At 45.3% G+C, this 7,961-nt stretch overlaps 1 pseudogene; it reads right to left on the reverse strand.

Annotated features, from left to right (window-relative positions):
• Window positions 1-7,961, reverse strand: part of LOC102015248 — a 16,449-nt pseudogene that overhangs the window by 1,859 nt on the left and 6,629 nt on the right.

Raw genomic sequence — 7,961 nt, forward strand, 5'->3', positions numbered from 1 at the left:
AAATAATAATAATAATAATAATAATAATAATAATAATAATAATTGCTTGGATGAGCCACAGTAAGACTCTTGGAAAAGCCAGAGTGAAGAAAAATCCATCAGTGGAGAAAAATGAAGCAAAGTGGTTCAGGAACCTGGGTTTTTTTAGCCACAGAGGAGAGTTTTATCTGGCAGTTATTTACCTTAACAATTACTTTAGATAGTTCATGAGAACCAAATCATGGCAGTTAACATTTTTAAACTGTATATTACCTTTTTTGTTTGTTTGGTTTTGGTACTGGGAATCGAACTCATAACCTTGCACTTGCCAGGCAGGCGCTTGCACCACTGAGCTATAACCCCGGCTCTGTTTTTTTTTTTTTGTAGACAAGGTCTGGCTATGTAGGTTAGGCTGACCTTGAACTCACTGTGTACCCCAGACTGACCTCAAACTCCCACTGATCCTCCTCCCTCAGCCTCTGGAGTGCTAGGATTACAGACATGCACCACCATATCTGACAAAAATCTTTTAAAATCCTCTATTTTAAATCTGTCCCATCAGCAGCCTGAGTAGCTCAGTTGGGAAAGTGTTAAATTGAAGATATTTTAAATCTGTCTCAAAGTCAGAAAATATTACCTAAAACTATTTTAGGGCTAGACATTGAGCAATAATCATATAAGATGCACTACATTACATGCCTTTAAAATCTCCCTTGTGCACCAGATATGGTGACACACAACTATAATCACAGCATTTGGGAGACTTAGGGAGACTTCTGGGAGCTCCAGGCCATCGTGAACTATAGAGCGAGACACTGTCTCAGCAAACCAAAATTAGTTGTGCAACGGAAAACAGAAACACTGAAATGACACCCAGGATTTGGAAGCAGATTTATTTTATGTCAGATGGGCACTGACTAGGAATCAATTTTTCCTCAAAATGTCAGGCCCTGATCTCTGGTGGTTTGTGGTTTGGAAGCAGAGTACTTGGCTCTCTTTGATTGGTTCTTACAATATGCATCACAGTGACCAGTCGTTTCTAGGAGACAGAAGTAATACGAACTTGTGAGGAAATATTACCTGGGCAACTAACAGACTGGCTGAGGGGCATTTTCTGCCACATTTCTCCCCTCTTTCAGTTTTCCCAGCAAATCTTTTTTGGGCATATTACACTTGATCTTTTGAGACAAGGCCCAACTAGAAGCAGTAACATGAGGGTTGTCAGTAATCCTAGCCAAGGTGCCCAAGATTGTCTTATTGTAGAGTTTTTCCCTAAGCTGACTCTAACAAGAAAGTGAAAGAGTAAATCTGATCTAGGAGAGTATCCAATGTGCCTTGGGCACTCACCAAATCTTTATCATTTGTAAGGGCTTTACTGGTTATTTTCTAAAGGCAATCATCCATAGAGCTAAGGCAAAGCAAGGGCTGGGGTTAGCAGCCCGAAAAGGCACAAAAATCAATGGGAATAAGTATGGGGCAATTCTGTGAATGGTATCCTCAGGCTTCAGCTATGCATGGACTGGTCCATGTCCAGAGGGACCAGAGCAGGGCTCTGAGTGCATGCTGTCTTCAGAGTGAGCTCTCTGGTCCAGGTAAATTCTCCAGGGGATCTAAGCCTGGATTTCTGAAACTTTTAGAGGTAGTTAATATGCACCTGGATTATATGTGTACGCAGGAGTGTCTACAGGTATAGCTGGTAGCAGGACCCTATAAACTCCTGTTGTTTTTCAGTGTGGGTAGGGAATATCTTGGGCCAGCCTGAGTAGGTACAGATGAGCACTAACAGATATTTGCAAACCCTGTAAGTTTTTATTTTTGTGTAATCTATCCTGATATCTTTAAATGGGGAGAGTTCACTATGTTGCATGAGGTAAGGATTAATGACACAGATGCTGAAGCCTGAGCTGGCTGCAGGGATACAGGTGCCAGTGCTGCAGCTTGAGTTTGCAGAACACACAGTGGGGGCAGATATCGTTCTGATCTTCTAGGAGTACCGGGTAAAGTTTTTCTGGCTAGGGTTGATGTTTCAGTCAATTGGATCCCTGGAGGGGGATTAGAAGCACAGTTTGGCATTGTTGGTGGCAGGTTTCCAAACAGCAGCAAGAAGCAGTAATGGGAGAGCTTGGGCCAAAATAACTTTGTCCAAGGTGACCACAGTATATCTAGCATTTCAGACTCTATTCCTAACAGAGCTTCTTTCATCCAGAAACAGGGTGTACTCAGCATCTGTCAGGGTGTTCATTTTTAGGTCCAGTACAGCATGTGGCAACTGGACAGTTAGGTCTTCTGCCTAAGGTCAGCTTGTCAGCTTTCTTGGTCAGAAGAACAGTGGCTATTAGAGTGTGAAGGCAAAGCAGGGAGGCAGTCCCTAGTGACTGGATCCAAGTACTTGTACAGGTAGGCCAGTGGGAGCTCCCAGGGGCTGACAGTCTGAGTAAGCTTCACTGTTTTTGTGAACTCAAGGATCCAGATTCTATAGAAGTCAGCAGCTCCAAGCAATTTGCAGAGTTTTTTCTTATAAACAGTTTCTGCCAGATATTGCAGCAGAGCTTTTGTGTCTTTCCAACAGGCATCTTGATGTCATTAATCAGAAGTGCAGTCACATTTTGTGCTGGAAAACTAGCAAGGTCAGCTGTGGGAGCTTCTCCAAAGAGAATATACAAGTTTTTGAATCTCTGGGAGGTTGAGCCCAGATTAGTTGACTAAGTTCAGAACTGGGATCTCTTCATTTAAAGGCAAAGAGGGGCTGTCTGACCAGAGCCAATCAAAGGCAGAAGAAAGCATTCTTTAGGTCCAGGCAGGTGTACCAGCAAGCTGTGGGTGGCATAAGACTGAGGCAATGTATATGTGGGCCAACTGTGGTGGTATTGGCAGCTTAGAGTTCTTGAACTGACTTTACAGGCAGAAGCAGTATATTTTAGCAGTTTAACAGTCTATAGACATTTTGCAGTTTTAAACCCTCATTTTTTCCTTTCTCAAGGGACCATGACAGAGCTGGAAGGAACAGAGAAACAGGCTGTCCCATGATGAAGACCATTATGAAGCAGCCCTAAGCAGGACTTTAACCAACTGGCTTTTCATGTTTACTTGTAATTCTCTCCAAAGACTAGGCCCCTTGTCTGAAGATGGGCAGTGGATTCATAGCCTCTGTGAGTCATTGGTCCCTACTGAGGCCTGTAATGGTGGGTGAAGCCATGAAGCCTCAAAGGGTAAGACAAGGTCACAGCTAAGGACACCTGGCTCCAACCTCAACTAGATAAAGGCTATAGCCTCAGGCATCTCACTCCTGGGTAGAGACCATCCTGCAGTTAACATAGCTCTCCTAAATCAATACAATACCTTACTTGGAGAAGTCCTTGAGTGGTTCCCCTCTTCTTGAGTATTCATCTCCCTTGTTCTCATAACTAAATAAATACAAGCCACCCAGAAAAGATCTTGGTCTTAGCACCCCAAATTCTATGAAAGAGTTTTGATCCTCCTAGAGCTCTGAAATCACACCATTCATCTCTTTTATTTAGCCTTCACCATCCACTCATTTGGGAGATTGTGGACCTGATCAGCCCATGATAACTAAGGGATAACAAGAGAGTCCCAGAGCCAAATCTGTTGTTAGGGCCTCTCCAAAAAAAGCAGGAGAGTTCCTAAACCCTTATAGCAATTGAATAACAGTTCAAAAAGGTTGTATGGTTTGGGAACTGCACAATGAAAGGTGATGGCTTCATTGTTGATGGCATGGAGGTCTTGCCTAAGGTGATTAACAGTCTATCAGGCTGATTGATACGTGGTTGGATGCCTGTTTGTGCTTCCCATGACATCTGACAGCAGTGGGGGTCGCATGATTGATGGCCAGGCCTGGAGGCAAGTCTTTAGCCCATACCTCTGGGAGGAAAATTTGCAGAATTTCAGGATTGTGGTTATCTGTCTCAGGCTGATGCAGGTATCATCTTCCTCTCAGGGAATAGTCAAAGTTGAGAGTGCAGGGTTAAACAAGAGGAAGGCTGATTAGTTTGGTGCAAAGGAGACAATTACTTCTAACTTGAAGAGTAAGTCTCTTCCCAGAAGTGGTATAAGCACTGATTTATACAGAAATTCATGTCTGGTGAGATGTCCTCCCAGGCTGCAAGTTTGTGCTTGACAGAAGGGGTGAGAGACAAGAGTCCCAGTTGCCCCAGTGATGGTAACTTTTTCACAGAGGGAACTTCTGAAGGCATTGTCTACCAAGAAAGTCACAGGTTTGCCCCACACTTTTGCAATGACTGTGGGATATCAGGGTCCGAGTTTGATAGAGCTCAGTCTGTTCTAGCCATCTAGGACTTACAGGGCAAGGAGAGGTTCAGGTTGAGGTGAGCCTGGATAGTCAGGTTTCTTTGTATCTCACAGGTGGGGGGCGGATTTATTTTTTCTATTCATAGCCCTTATAACTTGTAGCCAGAGGGCACAGTAGTCTACCAGACTGGATTTTCTTATAGACATCAGGTGATTTTCTTTTATCAGGTTTCTGGGTAACAGTGATTGATGGGCTTTTTGTCACCGCCCCTTTGATGTCTTTTAGAAATACTTCACTAATTTCATGTTTAGACAGGGTGACCTTTGAGAAATGCCATGGCAACTCATTCATCAGGGCTGACAGGCCAATTTTTCCTCAACCAAAATGTGGATGTCAGAAGGAATTGCTGACCGTTCTCTACGTGGGCATTAGATGATGCCATCTAACCAGAATAGGCATAGCTATGAAGCAGAAGGTTCAGGGGGAGGGCCTCTATGGCCAAAAGTAGGCAGTGGCTAGCTGGAACCAGTTCAATTGGCTGGAAGTAGACAAGTCAGGAGTGAGGAATGAAGCTGTAAGTGTTGTCAGCAACTGTGGCAGCCAAGGAGGGTGCCAAGGCAGAATTATCAGGAAGGATGGGCTTTTCTTTTCTCTGAGACACAGGGAGTGGTTCGGTTCCATTTTTAAGTCCATAAAAGCCCTTTTTCCTGTAGTCAGAGACTGTGAGTTTTGACTAATTCCCATCTCTAACTTCCTATGTGCATGTGTACCCTTGAATGATGCTGCAACAGACTAAGCGTGGGTGCCCCTCAGGGAGAGAGAGAGACCATTCAGCTGCCCGCCTGGTTGCAGCCCTTGCAGGTACTTAGATGCAACTTACCTAAGAGGGTATGAAGCCTCTGTTATGCCATATGTCGACCACCACAGAACTGCAGGTGAGGGCCTAGTCAGCCACAGAAATCCGTGATTCCCAGTCTTGGTGCACAGATGGAGCAGCCTATGGCTGATTCTGTTTGTTCCACTCACTCACACATTCATTCAACAGGCACTAAGAGGTTAAACATTCCCACTCCCTTCCCTTGACGGTGGTTCTGACTAATCACAAGAGTTGATCAGGCTCCCCTTCTGCTTGAGCTGAGCAGGACTGACACACAGACAAACTAAGATGCCCCCAGGGGTCTTACCAGAATCAGGCAGGTAGGAGGACAGAATGAGTCCTCCTCCCTTTGGTGTCTGATGTGAGCCCCTCAAACGGGAAGCCAGGAATCCTCCTCCAGACCTCTGAGGGGACTCAAGAAATCTTGAGACCTGGGCAGGTCCTATGAGGGCCACGACTGGTGACCAAAGAGGTCAGCACAGTCTGTCTTGGCTGATTCACCAGATGCAATGGCAAGCAGAAACACTAAAATGACACTCAGGATTTGGAGGCAGATTTATTTTACATCAGACAAGCACTCACTAGGAATCAATTCTGATTCCCGACTTTGAATCAATTTAAAATGTCAGACTATGATCTCTGGTGATTTGGGGCTTTTATAGGATAAGCAAGCAGGAAGTACAGAAGCAGAGTACTTGACTGTCTTTGATTGTTTCTTGCAGTATGCATCATAGTGACCAGCTATGCATCACAGTAACTGGACATTTCTAGGAGACAGAAGTAACAGGCACTTGTAACTGGAACTATTACCTGGGAAACTTAACAGACTGGCTGGGGAGCATTTTCTGCTACAGCTGGGCATGGTGATACATAATCCTAGCACTCAGAAGGCTGAGCTAGGAGGATCACCATGAGTTCAAGTTTAACCTGGGCTTCATATTGAGTTCAAGGCCAGCCTGGACTGTACAGAGAGACTTTGTCTCAAAAGATCATGAATAAATAAATAAATAAACGTTAAAGACTTAGCCAGGCATGGTGGCGCAGGCCTGTAATCCCAGCACTCGGGAGACTGAAGCAGGAAGATTGTTGCAAGTTCAAGACCAGTCTGGGCTACAAAGTAAGCTCAGGGCCAGCATGAACTGCACAACAAGACCCTGTCTCCAAAGACAAAAATTAAAAATTAAAAAATAAAGGCCACAGGAGGTAGCTCAAGGCTAGAGCATTTGTGATGTATGTTCGAAGCCTTAGGTTCAGTCATCACTACTGGAAGGGAAAAAATAGTTTGTTTAAACAAGTGAGATCTTGGGAGGAGTTGTCATAAGTATAGAGACATTGGGAACCAAATCTGTCTTTTTTTGTGGTATTTTTTTTTCCAATAGGTTGTCACCATGTAATTCAGGCTGGCCTTGAACTCATTATTGTAGCTCAGCATGGCCTTGAACTCACAGCAATCCTCCTGCCTCAGCCCCCTCAAGTACTGGGATTACAGGTGTGCCCTACCGTGCCTGGCAAAGAAACTCAAATCTGAAAGTGAAGGAGCAGGGCTTGTGTGTGTGTGTGTGTGTGTGTGAGAGAGAGAGAGAGAGAGAGAGAGAGAGAGAGACAGACAGAGACAGAGACAGAGAGAGAAAGAGAGAGAGAGAGAAAGAGAGAGAAAGAGAGAGAGAGACTTCTGGAGAAATCCCTATCCCAATCCATTCCTGATATGTCCATGTGGTACCCTCCCTTGGCCCGCGCTAAGGGCCACATAGAACCGGATATCTAAACTCTGAGGGAGTCCTGCAGCTCAGAGCTTGCAGTCCAACGCAAAGCTAGCCAGTGGTCCAGGTGGGAGGCTTGAGCAGAGCATGTAGAGGAGCTGCTTGAGGATTGAGCTCTAGGAAGAAATGACATGCTACAGGCCTCTCATGAGGCCAAGGTGCAACCAGGGAAACCCCTCACCCCAAGAGCTCAGCATCTCTCCCAGATGCTCTCACCTTTCAGACAAGAGTCAGTCCACTTCTCACAGAACCTCTTCTCCCACAGAGGTACCCCCCTTGTGGCTGGACTCTGCTTCCTAGGCTCTGATCTATCAGCTTGGAAGAATCATCCACACCTTTATGGCTGCACCCATCCACCACGCTGAAAATGCCACCAGATTCTACATGAGCCCCTCCAACCCAGGCATTCAGAACCAGACACACTCTGCCAGAACCAGCTGAGGAGCCTGCAGAGCCCAGGGCAAAATGAGAATGTAGGGCCTTTTTTCAAAAAGTAGTAAAAAGCTCAAGAGCATTCATCAAAGGACAGCCTTTCTGAGCTCTAGCCCTGTATACTTTATTTATTTATTTATTTTTATCTTTTTTTTTCTCCGGTAAAGGAATCAAACTCATGACCTCGCACTTGCCAGGCAGGCACTGTGCCACTGAGCTAAATCCCCAGCCCCCTTTTTTTTCTAATCTTTTTGAGACAGGGTCTCGCTATGCAGTTCAGGCTGGCCTTGAGCTCTCTTTGTAGCCCAGGCTGGTCTTGAACTCACAAAGACCCTCCTGCCTCAGCGTCCTGAGTGCTGGGATTACAGGCATGTGTCACCATGCCCGGCTCAGGTTGACCTTAAACTCACAGTAATCCTAGTCCCTCAGCTTTCTGAGTGCTGGATTATAGGCACATGCCACCTTGTTATTTTCTAATGCCCCCCAACCCCATCCAAAATAGCATCACCTCATATATTATTTCTTTGTGTGATAATTTAGATTTATAACGTCCCTCAAAAAGCTCATGTGAGGGGCTGGAGATTTAGCTCAGCGGCAAAGCGCCTGCCTGACAAGCGCAAGGTCGTGAGTTCGGTTCCCGGTACCA

Source organism: Chinchilla lanigera, unplaced genomic scaffold (genome assembly GCF_000276665.1).
Source record: "Chinchilla lanigera isolate Chin_1 unplaced genomic scaffold, ChiLan1.0 scaffold00041, whole genome shotgun sequence".
Lineage (NCBI taxonomy): Eukaryota > Metazoa > Chordata > Mammalia > Rodentia > Chinchillidae > Chinchilla > Chinchilla lanigera.